This window comes from Mytilus trossulus, chromosome 13, assembly GCF_036588685.1.
Source record: "Mytilus trossulus isolate FHL-02 chromosome 13, PNRI_Mtr1.1.1.hap1, whole genome shotgun sequence".
NCBI classification, from domain to species: Eukaryota; Metazoa; Mollusca; class Bivalvia; order Mytilida; family Mytilidae; genus Mytilus; species Mytilus trossulus.
The window spans coordinates 51696624-51715408 of record NC_086385.1 but is presented as its reverse complement, the minus strand read 5'-3'; the positions used below and the strand labels follow the sequence as shown (position 1 = coordinate 51715408).

At 31.5% G+C, this 18785-nt stretch overlaps 1 long non-coding RNA gene across 1 annotated transcript; it reads left to right on the top strand.

The window, feature by feature from the left end:
* Positions 1 to 9189: 9189 nt before the first annotated feature.
* LOC134694896 (uncharacterized) lies at positions 9190 to 14688 on the top strand. Its single transcript, XR_010102644.1, has 3 exons — positions 9190 to 9535; positions 12568 to 12681; positions 14085 to 14688. It is a non-coding gene; the product is annotated as an uncharacterized LOC134694896 (long non-coding RNA).
* The last annotated feature ends 4097 nt before the right edge of the window (positions 14689 to 18785 follow it).

Sequence of the window (18785 nt, the reverse complement as noted above, 5' to 3'; positions counted from 1 at the left end):
CAGACGAAATATTCCTTCTATTAAAAGACTATTACTCTCACCTCATAAAACGATAAAATAAGTAATTTTATGTTAAGTTATATTATTGAATTTCTTAGAGGTAAACTTGGCATAGTTTGGGTATTTAAGTTTCACCATTATCGGAACCAGTAACATTTGAAAAGCAGAAGGTTGTTAGCTATGGGGAATTGAGAAAGGTTTAATCTTGTTGTTTATGAATTGTTAACAATTGCAGTTTTAATAGGCGCAAACTAAATAAACAGTGATAAATCACGTTATATTAATATTACCAACACTAATACTGGGTCTGATTCTGGGTCGAAACTTCTGAACTAGCAGCACTGCAGGAAGTGGTATCGAAACAAAAACTGCTTAAACACAACATCCCAACATTATTAAGCTCGTACAATAAATGTTGTAAAATTTCACAGTATCGACAAACAGGAAGCAGCTCCACGGGTGATCGACAAATTGTTTCCACACTGCATCTTAACTTAAGTAAGCTGATAAAATGAAGCATTCCTTTTCATACAAGCTTAGAAAATTTTTCCGAAAGTTGAATACCCAATGTCTTTCGACAGACGGAATCAAAAGGTTAACTAGACCTGCTGTCGACGTTAAAGCCGTTGGCAACGCATGTGAAAATTAGGAATTATATACTTTTTTAGACTTTATAATCCAGAGCTGCCTCAGGTAAACTGTTATGTGCTTGTTCGGAACCAGAATTTCGTTTTTGCAAGTATTAACTAATATATCAATCCGTGTCTTTTATAATAAGTTTAACAAATTGGAGGTAGCAATCAATCAACATCAATGATATAAATGCATTAATCAGAATTAAAGCTATAAACGATTCCGAAAGAGTGGTCTGATTCGGGTAATTTCAGTTTCTGTAAAATTACTCACATAACTATTTCAATAAATTCTCATTATATCTAATATGCGTAATATTGGCATACCATTGTTTGGTTTTCACTATTTTAGAATGAAATGTTTAAACATTTTTTCAGAATTAATTTTAGATTATCTGTCATAGCATTTAACTAAACATTAGTAACAAAAATATGAGTACGGTTATTAAAAAATAAAATACAATCAATGTAATAAACAACTGTGCTATTTGCTTTAAGTATGATAGGTATGTTTGCGTGATCTTACAAGGAAGACATTTCTTTAAACAGAATTATTATAATCATTTTATTAATAAAAGAAAATATGTGTATCATTAACTACCGTTAAAATTATTGTTTGTTTGGTCGTAGGCAACTATATCCATTGCAAATTAGTTGACCTATTTCACAATATAGTCAATCCTCTTTTCAAAAAATTTGATGGTAGAGTACTACATGTAAATTACAAAAAGTCTAAACTGGTTTAGGCCCTTCTTCTTTGTCTCTCTTTTTAAAAAAACGTCGAATTCGTCACCCTCTTATTTGTTCGAAGATAGGTAAACATATTATCGTAACATGCATTCTAAACAATGCTGTGTACTTGGTACTGTAGTATAGTCATGTGTCCATGTTTTTAGTTTTCTCAATAATCCTAACTAAATATTTGTTATATTTGTTATTAAATTTGAAATTTTTGCTCAATTATATAAATGTTCTGGACCATATCGTGTTATTCACAAAAGAAAATATCTGAAGTATTAGCTACATGTCTAAGTGTTGTTACTAGACCTGTTCTTGCATATGAATTCGTTGGCATGGCAAGTGAAAATTATGTATAAACTACTATTTTCCTTGGAATTTATTAAATTATAATATGGATACAGATTATAGATCAATCAAAGTGATATTACGCTATGATTTTTGCTGCCACTAGGATAAGTATGATTGCAAGATCTTTCAAGAAGAACATTTCTTTAGACAGAATGATAAGAATCATGTTATTAATAAAATAAAAATTGTATCATTAACTATAGTTCCAATAATTGCGTGTTTTTTCGCTGTCAACTGTACTATTTTAAAGTTATGTGACATGTGTTAATTAGTTGTCTGTCCTGCTTATATAAAGTTCTATGGTTGATGACTAGATTGGTTTTGTTTTTACAAAAATGTGTTATGGCCCTCCTGCTTTGTCTCTCTTCTTAAATAAATGATTTATTTGTTGTCCACTAATTTGGTCAAACGTTTGTCTTTAATAATAGTTTTAGCTATATGTTAAATAATTAGATTGATAAATAGGAGATAGCATGCGAGCAACATACTTTTTTGTTTATATAAACACATGTATCAGAATCCAAACTGAAAAATAGTTTAGTAAAGCATAGTCTACTTCAGATTATTTCATTTGCATTTTATAATAAATTATTAACATTACTTGTTTAATTGATTCATTATTTTGTATCTTTGTAATATAAGCATACCACAAATCGCCTTCTGTTTGGTTTTCAGAATGTAAAGGTTTAAATAATAGTCATTGCTTAACATATTTAAACTGTCATAGCTTGAAAAAAAAAACATAAATAATAAGAAATATAGGTACAGTTACAACAATACAACCTAAGCAATACTCAGCTATAACATTTAAATCTGTAGGATAGGTATGTTTCAAGAAAAACATTTCCCTAAATAGAACGATTAAAGTCATGGTATTGATAATAGAAAATATTTGTTTCATTAACTACATTGTACCGTTCAAGTTTTGATTGTTTGGTCCTTGACAACTTTGACTATTTAAGATTAGTGACATATTTTAAAAATCGTTTTCAAAAGAACAGTTTCAGAAAGTCTTAATCATCCAAAAATATGATCTGTTTCAGCTCATTACATGTTCTTTTGAATTTCTGACAATTGATGTTCTTTTGTTTAATATATTTATAGAATACGGTTTTGGTTTTTCCAATTTCAGAATGAAATGTTTAAACAATTGTCATAGCATTTAACTAAACATTGGTTATTAACATATGGGTACAGTTAATAAAATACAATAAAAAGCGATAGTTATCTATGACATTTGATACAAGTAGGATAGTTTGTGCGATCTTTCAAGGTAGAAATTTCTTTAGACAGATCGATTACAATCGTGTAATTCACAAAAGAAAATATCTGAAGCATAAGCTACATGTCTAAGTGTTCTTAGTGTGGTTGTACTTAAATTAGGTGACAGGTGTTACAAAATCGTCCTTCCTATTTTCAGAAAGTTCGGAGTTAAATGACTTGTCAGCAGGTTTTTTTCTTAATGTGTTATGCCTCTTCTCTTAAGTCTCTCTTTTTGAAAATGACTTATTCGTCGCCCTCTCACTTGTGCAAAATATGTAGCACAGTTTCGTATTGGTAACTATTGTATAGTTTTGTGTATGTCGATTTCATTGATTTGTGTCATTTTGACAAGGGCGAAAAAACAAACGAACAGTTATTGATGACAATTGTATAGCACGCTTAAATAACTTTTACAAGACAAATACAGGTTATGATATGCCAAAGCTTTCAAAACTATCTACAAAAAGGAAGTGACTTCAAGACCGTTGCATAAAGTGATTACACACTACATTTCACGTTATCTAGATCCTTACAAATATAATATAATTTCTTTTCAAAGAAGCCAAGAAAGGTCTCACTTAGGTTTATATGAACAATGAGTGTTGTAAAATTTCAAACTATCGACAAACAGGAAGTAGCTGATTTTGCGACACGCCACATCTTGATATAATCATGCTGTAGATATCAGATAAATATACAATAGTAGGTCAATGTCAGACAAATATATATTTTTTTGTATGAGGCTGAGAAACAGTTTTGCACCGAATACACAAAACATTATATTTTTCTGAAATGGACCTAATATTGGGTTTATACTGCAACTTGAATTAATACATTGAGACCTATTTAAATTGTAAAGGTAATTTCAAACTTATTTTCAACCCTTAAAGAACCTCTGATTGTGGAAAAACGATCCATGATGAAATTGACATTGAACAAATTATAGCAGTGCTACTTAACTTAGGAAATAAACACAACTATTTGCAGTATAAAAGCATTCTTGTTTATAGATGCTTTGAAACCTTCACCAAATGTTGCCTACCAAAGTTTTTTTTTACAGATTTATTAAAGCTTCGCCTATTGCCATGACCATATGATTATACGTGTATGGTCCGAGAATACGTCTATTGTCGATGCATATATGTATATGCTCGTATGGTTATTAACTCTCGATGCTAACTTTTATAATCGTATACAGAAAACAATAAAACCATACAGTTTGACGTTTAATTCATATATATAAGAGCTGCTAAGGCTACGTCCTACACTGACGTCAATCCTAGATGCATAACGGTAAAACGCGACGTCTTAATACCCGCGGTATTCTCAACATTAATAGGCCGGATCATATGAGTTTGAAGATCATCTAGGTATCTAAGCTTCTATATAAGATAAGACATTATTTAGTATTATTGTCAGGACTCCCACTTTTGTATCTCATCGATTGATTTGTGTGGTTTTTTTTTTATAATGAATTTTCTTTATTGTAACAAAAAGACTAGCACAACATGTATGTACAGAATGGCATTTTCACACAAAAGAAGTATTAGATAATAAAACAACAATTGAATATATATGATGGTACAATAGTAGCTTGAAAATAAATAAATATCTTATAACATTGAAGTCTTAATTGTTCCTGCGATATGCATAAGTGGTGTTTCAATCAAATTTTAACATTTATTATTTATTCTATGATAGGGGCCCAGGGACTCCAGTATTTGTTATATTCTCCTACAGAAAGGTTTTTAAATGAAATGTATTTTTCTAAATTCAAGTGTTCCTTTAAATAGTTTTTTAAAGCATTTAAATTTGGCAAAACTTCTTGTAGTTTTGTTCGGTAAATGTAGTATTTTGAAAAAAGAATAATCTTATTTTTAACAAAATTCAATTTAACATTTTCTAAGATACCAAATAAAATAATCATAATATTCAAAGGCAGTTCAATATTTGTCATTTCAAAAATCCAAATGTTTAGTGCATGCCAGAGACTGGCGACCATCGGACAGCTCTAAATAAATGTTCTATGGTCTCTGGTCCTTCTTTACAAAATGTACACATGTTGTTACTATTTATTTTCATCTTGTAAAGTAGTGAATTAGTTCCCAAAATTCTATGGATAATTCTATATTGGAACCAGATAAGCTTAGTGCTTTTACCAAATTTTTGTACACGAAGTGTGTATTTTTTTCCAGTTAATACCAGTCATATTAAGATGGTTCTCCCATTTTTCCTTTGCAGCAAATGTAATATATTTTTCATTCAATATGTTGTACATGTCCTTTGAACCTTTTTTTGATTCAAAAAAGATACTTATGTTAAAAGGTAGTATTGCATGAATTTTTCTCTCGTTTACTTCACTATTTATCGTGTTTAACCACTCATTAAGCGAGTGTGCTATTCCATAATAATGTAAAATATTTGGCCTAAATTGATGTAATTGTTGCAAATTTTGAAAGGACATAACTTTGCCCTTGTCATCTAACAAATCTTGCACTGTCCAAATTCCCGCATTTGCCCAGTTTTTATAGTAGACTCTTGAACCACCAATTTTAAAGTTTTCTACCTCCCATAAAGAATAAGATAGAATTTCATCAACACATCTTGGTTTTCTAATTTGATTAAGGGTTTTCCAAGCATCAAAAACTTCTTGCCAAAATTTATTTGATGACCTTTTAATAGGCCCAATATAACTTATTTCAATAAAATTTATTTGCTCCACAATAGAGACTAATCTCACCCACTTTGAATTCGAATTATACAAACGTCTCACCCATGTAAGTTTTAGTCCATGTATAAATGCTTTTAAATTTAGCATTTTTAAACCACCCTTATAATAATCTTGACATAAAAGATCTCGTTTGACCTTATCTGGTTTATTATCCCAGATAAAAGCATACATTTTATTTGTTAAATTTGTGTGTGTTAAATATGAATACAAAACTCGAGGTTTGTCTATATATTAAAACTTGTAAATCTATCGAATGTTGACATGTTGGATTAAAAAAAAATCCAAATTAAAACTCATTGCAATTATAAAGCTAGGTACAGTATTGGTTACAAGACGAATACCGGGATTCAACATGCGTAAAACATTGTAAACTTTCAGCAACATGGTCCGAGACCACAATTGTCGTCCCTTGATTTTCGTTGTTCACGAATATAGTCCCTAGTGTTGACAGTGGGTTACTTGCCATTAATTTTTATACCCCTTCCAAATTTATTTCTCCATGTTTAATGCCTCAAATTGCAAGTAGGGGGGTGAAATTACACTGTAAAAAAATTTGGGTCCGGAATTTTAAAGGATAGTAGTGAATTGGTCAAGCTGAAAAAGGTTGAAAATTAGCACTTCGGAAGCTGTCAAAAGATTTCAAGACGCCCTAAACATAAAATTGTCCATATTTTGAGTTAGAGCCGATGAATTTTTGTATAATTTTGATATAATTTGTCCCAAAAGTAGTACAACACACTGTAAAAGTTTCTTTGAGAAAGCGCAGGTGTTTTTTTTTTTAATTTTCATTTATGTTCAAAAAGAAATGCACTACGAAATAATTGTGGTCTCGGACCAAATGGAAGAAGCCTAAAAACACAACATTATAATGCTCGATATCAAATACAAAAAATAATAAAAGTTTGATGATAGTTTGCCTTGTACAATGATTGTTGAAAATTTTCAAATGATCTGCCAACTTGGAGTAGCTGTACGAGTTGACGTGAAATCGTATACGCTACATCTAAACATTATCAGCAGTCTTCTTGTTTTTATAAAAGCTTGATAACTTTGACAAGAGGTGTCTAACAAAGTTCTGTCGAACCGACGTACGGAATGGATGACAAGTTTTAGCTATGCCGGATTTTTCCAAGACGTCGTTGACAACGCAGGTACAAATTGCACATGCATGATATTCAGTTTTGAAATTATAAAGAGCTGTCTGAAGTAAACTGGCTATGTTCTTGTTAAAAAACATAGCCTTGTTTTTTGAATGTCTTTCAAATATATCTTAAACAACGTCATTTTATAAAATGCAGTTCGGCACTTGGATATATCATATAAACAGAACAATTGCAATAAAATAACATATAATAAAATCCCCTCCTCCTCCGGCCTTTTTTATACTTATTTGTACAAAAAAGGTACAAACAGCATCGTTACATATGCTTAAATCATTCTGAATAATTGTTACTTAAGAAATAATTGTTACTTAAGAAATAATTGACGCAAGCTATACTTTATTGTAGTTTTAACATAGGTAGGCATTATATTCGTGATTATTTTTTCCCGAGCGATAGTGCATCAATAATTTCGATTCTGAATAGTACAATTAAAGTTATTTCTATGTCCGATAATTATAAGTGCTAAAGCGTTCGTGTAGGCTCTTCCATGAACCTATGCGTTTGAATGTCCCTTTGATTTCTTTGGCTTCTTTTTACAAACAAAATATTATTGAGGTCTACTACAAATATAAGATTATTCGGTTAAGAATAAAAGACGAAAATGTTTAACAAAGAGTTCTTTGTACAATGACTGCTGTTTTATTTCAAACTATCGATTAACAGGTAGTGGGTAAAAGCGTTATAAAAAAACTGGATTAAAGGCTTCATCTTTACATTAGCAAGCTGCAGACCTAATAAAAAATCTTTCCTTATCATAAAAAAATTATAATATGGATACAGATTATAGATCAATCAAAGTGATATTACGCTATGATTTTTGCTGCCACTAGGATAAGTATGATTGCAAGATCTTTCAAGAAGAACATTTCTTTAGACAGAATGATAAGAATCATGTTATTAATAAAATAAAAATTGTATCATTAACTATAGTTCCAATAATTGCATGTTTATTCGCTGTCAACTGTACTATTTTAAAGTTATGTGACATGTGTTAATTAGTTGTCTGTCCTGCTTATATAAAGTTCTATGGTTGATGACTAGATTGGTTTTGTTTTTACAAAAATGTGTTATGGCCCTCCTGCTTTGTCTCTCTTCTTAAATAAATGATTTATTTGTTGTCCTCTAATTTGGTCAAACGTTTGTCTTTAATAATAGTTTTAGCTATATGTTTAATAATTAGATTGAAGAATAGGAGATAGCATGCGAGCAACATACTTTTTTGTTTATATAAATACATGTATCAGAATCCAAACTGAAAAATAGTTTAGTAAAGCATAGTCTACTTCAGATTATTTCATTTGCATTTTATAATAAATTATTAACATTACTTGTTTAATTGATTCATTATTTTGTATCTTTGTAATATAAGCATACCCCAAATCGCCTTCTGTTTGGTTTTCAGAATGTAAAGGTTTAAATAATAGTCATTGCTTAACATATTTAAACTGTCATAGCTTGAAAAAAACAACATAAATAATAAGAAATATAGGTACAGTTACAACAATACAACCTAAGCAATACTCAGCTATAACATTTGAATCTGTAGGATAGGTATGTTTCAAGAAAAACATTTCCCTAAATAGAACGATTAAAGTCATGGTATTGATAATAGAAAATATTTGTTTCATTAACTCCATTGTACCGTTCAAGTTTTTATTGTTTGGTCCTTGACAACTTTGACTATTTAAGATTAGTGACATATTTTAAAAATCGTTTTCAAAAGAACAGTTTCAGAAAGTCTTAATCATCCAAAAATATGATCTGTTTTAGCTCATTACATTTTCTTTTAAATTTCTGACAAGTAATGTTCTTTTGTTTAATATATTTATGGAATACGGTTTTGGTTTTTCCAATTTCAGAATGAATTGTTTAAACAATTGTCATAGCATTTAACTAAACATTAGTTATTAACATATGGGTACAGTTAATAAAATACAATAAAAAGCGATAGTTATCTATGACATTTGATACAAGTAGGATAGTTTGTGCGATCTTTCAAGGAAGAAATTTCTTTAGACAGATCGATTACAATCGTGTTATTCACAAAAGAAAATATCTGAAGCATTAGCTACATGTCTAAGTGTTCTTAGTGTGGTTGTACTTAAATTAGGTGACAGGTGTTACAAAATCGTCCTTCCTATTTTCAGAAAGTTCGGAGTTAAATGACTTGTCAGCAGGTTTTTTTCTTAATGTGTTATGCCTCTTCTCTTAAGTCTCTCTTTTTGAAAATGACTTATTCGTCGCCCTCTCACTCGCAGCGATGTTAAGGCGATTTACTTAAGATATTTGCAGGGGCAGATAACCCCGTAAGGACCTCATTATGTATTCATATATTCATCAATGGCGGAGGCTGCGTCTATCGATGAAAATGTATGAAATCAAATTACATACATGCCTGTTAACTAAAAACGACTATAAATATGATGTAATTTATTTATCGAAATACAAATATTGTATGTTTGTGCTTGGATTATTATGGAAACAGTTACAATAGCTGTTTTTCAAGGCGATATTGTCGGCTTTTGGACCCTTTTGGACCCCGCGGATCAACCAATGAGAAGACGATCGACGTCAAATAGATGTTTGCAGCTTGCAGAATGGAAAGAAATTTGCAGCTAAAATTATTTTCACTTCTATAAGAAAATCTAACCGAAAAAGTAAGTGTGAGCCACAAGACATGTATTTATTATGAAACATATGTTGCTTGTTGTGTTTCTCATTCGCTCCAGAGGGCGAAAAACTGTATATTATTAGATAAAAACGAGTTCAATGAGGGCAAGCATGATATACACGTGGTCAAAACAAAACAAGACTACAACAAATAGCTGAAATTTAAGTTATTGGTTGAGTCTCGTCAATAAATGAACAATATATCGAATGAAACAAGTTACCTGCATTATACCAAGGGCCCATTCTCACCTTTTACCCCGAAATTCGTTTCTAATTTTCGTTTCGCAGGTAGCTAGCTGCCTGCCTGGGTATATATTGCTCTAATTATGATATCGTGCCATTATTCGTGGAGCTATTTTTTGGAGCACATGGGCTGCACATACATACTTGCTCAAAAGGAACCTGAAACATGTTATCTGGAGCTTGACACATGTTGTATCCCTCCCCCTATTCTGAGACTACTTTTATAACAGTTACAATAGTCTCAGCCCTAGTCCAAATAATTATAAGGGGGATAGGACCTTTATCTGGACTCCAGGATCAAGTGTTTTTAAGATAATTTGGGATTTCAGGATTCGGGAATTCTTTTTTCGAATTCGGGACCTCCAGATTTTGTTTTTTTTAAGCCCGAGATTTCGTGTTACATGTATTAAGCTTTATCCCAGTAAACAGAACCGGGGTCCATCCGCCCTGATTCTGGTTGCATGGCCCTAATTTCTGTTCGCCCTAATACCTGTTTGCCCCAAGTCCGTTCGCCCTGATTTTATTTTTTTGCTGCGTAGTGTGTATATAATTGAATGTATTGAAGTCAGTCTACAATTTCGCAGAATATTTACGATGCTTCATGTTTAAACTTGTCTAAAGCTAGCTGCTCGACTAGGTTATATGTTTCAGCCGGTACATTTCAGGACTACAAGATAATCCACCAAAGACAATTTATATAACAATCAGGGATATCAAAGGTTTCAAAAGACACCTAATCAACAATCAAAATTCAATCAAAAGTAATTAAAAGTAATTATGAAATAAAGTGTAACAATGCAGTCAAGAATTTTATTTAATTAATATAAATTTTGGCAAATATTCTGTATTTAACTTTTAATAGATACATGTATACATAAATTTTAATATATATATATTCCATTCATTGATGTAACATATACATATCATAAATGAATATAGGGCGAACAAACTCAGTGCGAACAAACCTAGGGCGAACATGTTATCAGGGCGAACCCTCCCGATACCCGGTAAACAGAAGGGACCCAGTTATAAAATTTTCTTTGGGAGCCTGGTTGCAAGAAAGTTGTTTATTCTTAACAGAGAAAGCAATTGCTTTGTAGGAACCCGTAGATTAAGGGGTCTCATATTCTTATTGCTCTGAAAGTAAGTCTACCACATGCCGCTGAGACCAAAAAAATACAACACGAAAGTGTTCATTTGTAACAGTTAAACAAACCAGGCATCAGGAACACAGATAACCCCCCCTTTTTTTTTGGTCATGGGTAATTAGGAACCCCCCTTTTTAAAATAACTGGATCTGCCACTGTCCATTGGTGACATTTCCCATTTCCGTTCTCAATTTTATTCCCAATTTACATATAATTTATATATACATCTTATTTTTTAGTACTACATGTATAGGGACATTATTCATAATAGAGGGTCGAAATTATCGTGTTTTTCAAATAATGATTTTAAACCGCTTGAACAAATTTTCATGAAACTTTGCTGAAATGTAATATACATGTTAGATCCCTTACATTTTTTTTTATTCAATGAATATTCTAGATTTTACTCATTCCCTTTATGGGATTTTAATATAATTTAAAAAATTATCCATGAATTGTGCCACTGTTGGCATTTTTTTTTATATTATTTGTACATGTACAATATACTCCTGGCACCACTTTTAGTCTTTAAAAAAGTTGGAACATACTGTTTTACTTCTGTCTACATCCTAAGGTCAGTCTGTCCAATGAATATTTTTCGTAGCACTGTTTGCAGGAATGTTACAAGGATTTCTGAAATTTGGCTTCAGGGTTTATTCATGTACTTGTACAAGTCAGCTATACTGTGTGATGCTTTTTCAGATTCATCACTCAACAACTTTCTGTTAACCTTATACTTTAAGGGTATGGGGATATTATTAGTGAGCAGTAGCTCACAGAGATTCAGGTGTTTGTTTTAGATTTATATTATTTTTGAGGGGGGCTGGCTATTATGGGCAGTGCTTTCAGCATTTCTAGCTAGTTAATCATGAAAATTTATTTAAGACATAAAGAAGAGCTAAAATGTCAGACCATACTTGTATGGCCAAAACAAATATATGTCAGTATGTCTGTTTAAAGTTACATTCTTACATATACATCATCAATATATATAATGTACATGCAGGTCGGAATTTTAGTATTTTTGTCCATGGGCCGAGTTTCATTTTTTTTTAATGATTGATTTCCCTTGGTTATTGGTTGGAAAACATGGGGGCGAAGTTTTTATTTCATTACACGAGTTGCAAGTTTCCTTAGAACAGCTGTCATATTCACAATTGTGAATATTGGGATGTATCAGGCAATATATTAAATTTATTGGCAACCCTTACTTCGCTTTTGACACGAGTTTTATAAATTTTTCACTTTACGACAGGAATAAAATGGCTTTTGGTCAGTGCTCAAATTATGGTCAGTCCAGTAACTGTAAACAGACATATACATGTACATGTATTTTTTTTTTGGGCTTGTTATCACCGTGTATCATCGTACAGTTGATATAGGTACTAAGTACTACTAACCAAGCAGGCGGGTCTCTATTTTGCATAGCATGCAGCAATTCTAGAAATCCAGGAAAAAATAGGCATTATACATGTATCTATGAAGGAAATCCTGCGATCAAATAAGGGTTGTGTGCATGTGGCAGATGTTATTTCTTTATTTAACAATTATTTGTATCATTATACACATGTTTATGTTCCTTATTTAAAAAAGTATCTGTTTGTTATTAAATGATTACCTTTTTTCAGCTTACCTGTTGATTTCAAGATACAGTATGCCATTCCAGGTTTGATGAAAAAAATAGAGTGATGCTTTGAACATGCATGAACATGTTGAAATTGGAGTTTTATTTTTATAGACAGGTAAATTGTTTTATCCTGCAATCAGCTAACTTTTGTACAACATGTACAATGAGACAACTCTCCTCAAGTGTCCAAATGACACCAAAATTAACAACTACAGTTATAGGTCACTGTATGGCCTTTCAACAATGAGCAAAGGCCATTCTGCATATATTCCACTACAAATGGCCCCTAAATTGCAAATGAAATTTTCAGCAATTCAAAGGAGAAAACTAACAGTCTAATATGTAACACAGCAACACACGACAACTACTGATTCTAATGCAACAACATTTGTAACGTTCATTTTGATTGGATAACGTCACTTTCTTACATGGCTTCAATTGATAATTGATGCTATGGGACGTACGCGCAAGCGCAGACGGCATATGCCAGATTTTAAATACATGTTTTAACGTTGTTTTCTGTCAGTTTCATTAGAATGGAGATAACAATATTGTATTTTAAGCTCCGAAGGCATCAATTGGGGATTTGATGGTCGCAAATACCTGTTTACTGTCTCCGCTAACGCGTCGCCAGTAAACTTAATTTGCGACCATCAAATCCCCAATTGATGCCGTCGGAGCTTAAAATACAATACAGTTATCTCCTAAATAACAGGCACATGCATACAGAATGTGGAGGGGTTAATAGTCTATAGACATAGGAAGATGTGGTGTGAGTGCCAATGAGACAACTCTCCATCCAAATAACAATTTATAAAAGTAAACCATGATATGTCAACGTACGGCCTTCAACACGGAAGCTTGGCTCACACCAAACCTTAAGTATAAAGGGCCCCAAAATTACTAGTGTAAAACCATTCTTACAGGAAAACCAAGTATAACAGTCTAATCTATATAAAGAAAACAAGAAAAACATATAAATTACATAAACAAAAGACAACTACTGAATGTTAGTGAGCCTGTTTTTTAATTTGTGCAAATAAATTTCTGTTTTCTTACATTGTGAGAATATTAATGTATCAATGTAAATTCAGAAATTATTATAATGTTTTTATATGGCAAATTTGCATTTTGTAAATTGCAATAATGGAACTCACTTTCTGAAATCAATAAATATAAGTTTTATCAAAGTAGTGCACCTTATTAAAATGTGTGTTAAAAATAACATCCTTGTTCAAATGTATAATGATATTTCTAGCTACATTGAAGACCAATTGGTGGCCTTCGGCTGTTGTCTGCTCTATTGTCGGGTTGTTGTGGCTTTAACAGCCATTTCCTTTCTCAATTTTATTATTCATGTTATTAAATAAAGACCAGGGAATTTATATGTTGTTTGCATTTTAACAGTAACTTCTTGAAGAAATATGTTTGCACTTACTTTTTAATACTTTAATATTTAATCATAACTATAATGTTAAACATTTCATTTAATATATACATTATATTTTCATATTTCAGCAATGATGATCACCTGCACCGAGACAGCAGAAGAAAGTAACTTATTTATAACTCATCATGACCATGATGACCATTTAATACTGAAAATCTGATGAAAATTTGTTTGGAAAGCCACCAAATATTTCAATGAGAAGTAGAAAAAAGACAGCAATTCTATATCATGTATATCATGTACTAAGCAGAAGCATTTGCTGTTTCAAGACCCAATTGAATTGGAGTTTAGTGTTTTGATGCAGTGAAACAGAGGAATATTTAAGTGAACAGTTTAGCTTCTTTTTCATCCTCGTGAAAAATGTGTTGCAACAGTTTCATGGATTTAATTTGTGGTTTCTTTCGTGAAATATTTGAAAAATCTGCAATGACTAACCAAGTAGTTTATAAGAGATCTAAAGATAAATATATGACATGTATGATATTCAGATGAATTTGAAAGAAGGAAATATATTGATTTATAAGACTTCAATATGAGTGTTTAGTTTATTTTTTTGGCAATTACAGGCATGACAGGGAGTAATTATAAGATAGAGTTATTTGATATAAACATAAATCCTACCTACAGATATACATGCAATATAGATATATATGCATGTAGGCATAAAATTCACTGATGCACCACTAGTTTGAGTTGCAAATAATACATGTACATGCACATGTAATTACATGTATAAAAGAAAGAATATGACATATGAATTTTTTTTTATTGCCAATGAAACAAATCTCCATCAGGGAAAAAATAGTTGTATATATATATATTGGCCACCTGCAGAGACATGAGAGAACAAGAAAATCATATTTAATCATGATTTATAATTTTTCAATTTCATTTCATATAAACACTGAATACAGGCCTGGGTTTACAAAAAGTTCAAAAGCATAAAACAGTGTTGTAATCATGCAGTTGTTGTTCATCTTAAAGACATATGATATTGATGTTGGGCTTCAATAATGAGCAAAACATATGTATAACAGCCACATAATGTTTAATTTTGAACAAAATAATTATGGGTATTTTCTTTGCCATTTTGCACATACATGTATATATGTATTGTACATGTAGATGTGTATCTCATGTACATGTACACAAATGTAGCTTGCATTGTTTATACATGTACTTGGAAATCAGAAAATGCAATGTTTTCATTTCTCCGTGTTCTTGCATTTTGTCTAAAATAAAATTGGTTATTTATATAATCATGATAATTGTAAATGTTTGGCATAAAAAAAATATAAATTTATTTAAATGATGGTATTACAATGCATTATTTGTATCCAGGATTTTCTGTAACTGCAATAATAAATCTCACATTTACCATGTTTATTGTCCTGGCATTGTTTAATATAAATTATTATTATCTTGGGAATAAATTTATTCGCACATTTTGAGTCTATTTGAAGGATATACATTATAGTTATCATGATAATATAAACTTGAAAACTTGATGGAATATTCACAGTATTAGAAGACTAAAGATTCTTATATATAGCATATTTTGCATGAGATGTGATGTATGGCAGTGACACAGCATGACCCCAACACAGACAGAAATTGCTTTCTTCTATTTTGAAATTCCATGCATATTTTTGTAATACAGCTAGAATTTGATTTAAAGCATGTGGTATAATTGTCAATGAAGTTTTGATTAACAATTAAGTAATTTTACTTTTTGTCATGTTTGTGATTTGGTCAGGTACATCATGACATTTGTAAGATTAACCACTGATTGTACCCTTGTCAATGATACATTTGGTAGGCATGGTAGGCATGGTAGGCAGTAGTTTTATACATGTATGTAAGCATTCATACATGGTTGTCATTTTAATTTCCATGCGGACTATTTTGTCCTGTCCCCTTTGTCATGATTCATTCACCTGAAACTTTTGTAAGAACTGTGATTAATTTAGTGTCAGATTTCTGTATGTGTATATTATATATACATGTACATAAAAAGAAGATGTGGTATGATTGCCAATGAGACAACTCTCCACAAGAGACCAAAATGACACAGAAATTAACAATTTTAGGTAATCGTACGGCCTTCAACAATGAAAAATTATATATAATATATAAATATAATGTAAATTATATACATGTATTCCTGGAGAGGGAAGAACAAAAAATTGTTATGTACATGTACTGGTACATAAAATTTCTTTTATTCTGACAGAAAAGAAGTACCATTCAGTATACGTAGCCTCCAATATATCTCAGCAGGTGATGGGGAAATCAGTTTTCTGATTTTATCATGTTTAATATGAACTTTAAAATATAATGGCACTTGATAATGAAAAAAAAATATTGATTGTGCTGAATGAGACGTAAGCACTTTTAGTTTTTTCTTGGCTGTCCGTTTGTATTGGTTGACACTAGCCTGCTGTTAGGCAGGAATTTAATATGAAATCAGCGGCAGAACAAATGGGTCACTGTTTCCAACTTCTTGGTACAAATATATACTACAATGTATAAGGTTGAAAAATTATGGCTAATGTATACATGTAGCTGTATGTGTCGCTCAAGGCAGCTGATTGAATCATAGTTACATAAGTGCATGCGCATGTATCTGAAACTAATCAAAGTTGATTTTTTCACAGATGCGATGAAAATTTACTTTAGTAATTCATTGTGTTCACTGTATGCATATACATTGAAACCATGAGTGCTCAAGGAATATTTTTTTAAGTATCAGATACTCAATGCCATAGCTTCTAATCCTTTAATAGTACTCCCAAAAAGGTATACGTTTGTGCAAATATTCAAACTTACTCATTCGAGGAAAACAGAATTGTTAATGCTTTTGTGAGCTTTTGAATAATCCAACCAGAATTAAATTAATAATGGGAGGTCAGAAAAAAAGTTACCAGTAACTGTATTTAAAGACTGTTAGAATTAGTAAAATATTGCTTTTTAAGATGGAATGAAAAGGAAGATTCTGTCCAAGAAAATGTAGAAATTCACTAGGGAGATCATTAAAAAAAAAAGCAAGCCATACAAAATACTGCCCTGGTGAAAATTCATATTCAGTGATGCCAAAAAATCACATTGTCCCTACAGAATAAATTCAAAAAGACCTCCATATCATGTTTTACAAATTGATTCCAGGCACACTTGAGTAACAGGAGATATTCAACTAGTAAATCTGAATATTTATATGCAGGTAGGAGTTTATGTTTATTAATTTAATATTATCAATGACAAAGAGCAAAAATAAATCATGAATTTTGGTACAAAGTTTGTAAAAAACCCACTTTTTTCATTAAAATGATAATAGTTCCTAATATACTTGCACTTGCAAAATGAGATCATCACTAGGACCCGAGATGTGGATTCCGGATTTGGACAAAAAATGGGGGTGCGTGTCCCAACAATAATGGAAGTTATTAATTAAGTGCGACATAACGACTTCACACTAACCATAAATTTGTTCACACACAAGGGTTCAGAGCCCATCTAAATCCCACGGTGGCACCTCTGCCATTTGCACAAGAGATGAAATCAGAGATGGAATGCAAGATGTAAATTTCTATTTTATGAAAGTCCTGCCTATCACAATTAAATATTCTCTGAAATAGAAACAATTATGAATTAGGAACTTCAATAAATTAAGCAAGCAATAACAGAATATGTGTTTATCTGCCCCAACAAGACGTAGGCTTATTATGAAACGCTTGACGGCGAGTACAAAAAAAAACACTTAGTGTTTCCGTCAGCCGATCCGACTTCCGCCGTGTCATTCAAACGTTTCTCTCTCGCATTTCAAGACAATAATGCTACGACATGTTAAATAAATTCAAAAGGGCAGGTGCAAGAGCTATACCAACCTACTCGATTCTGGTATTGGTAGAACGGCGACATTTCAAATTTTTCAAAAAGTGCTGTGCCTAGTTATATAGCGTTCGTTTAAAGGAAATTTCAGAACCTGAAGTGCCAAAAAGTCGATAAATCAAAAAAAATCTCCACGTTTTATTGTTTTTTATTTACAAAACCTCTGCTATCAAACTAGGCACAGCACTTTTCCAGTAAACTAAGTTATCCCGATCACAGGGAGCCCAAAACCAGGGCGATCCGATTTCATCTTGCACCTGCCCTTTTGACTTATTTGGGAAATGTCATTACTTTCAGTTTGAAGTCACGTGACACCAATGTATTTTTATTTTTCTATAAATAAAAGTTTGGAATGAAATTCAGAAAAGATATTTTCCCTCTGTTTACGCTTTTAACGTGCATTTTTGGCATATAGGCAAAAAAAACTCACTTTGAGTTCAACATGTTTTTTCCTGTGTATAAAATGGGATTTTTTTCGAAACGCCCTTAACGTCGCTGCGCTTGTTCAAAATATGTAGCACAGTTTTTGTATTGGTAACTATTGTATAGTTTTGTGTATGTCGATTTCATTGATTTGTGTCATTTTGACAAGGGCGAAAAAACAAACGAACAGTTATTGATGACAATTGTATAGCACGCTTAAATAACTTTTACAAGACAAATACAGGTTATGATATGCCAAAGCTTTCAAAACTATCTACAAAAAGGAAGTGACTTCAAGACCGTTACATAAAGTGATTACACACTACATTTCACGTTATCTAGATCCTTACAAATATAATATAATTTCTTTTCAAAGAAGCCAAGAAAGGTCTCACTTAGGTTTATAGGAACAATGAGTGTTGTAAAATTTCAAACTATCGACAAACAGGAAGTAGCTG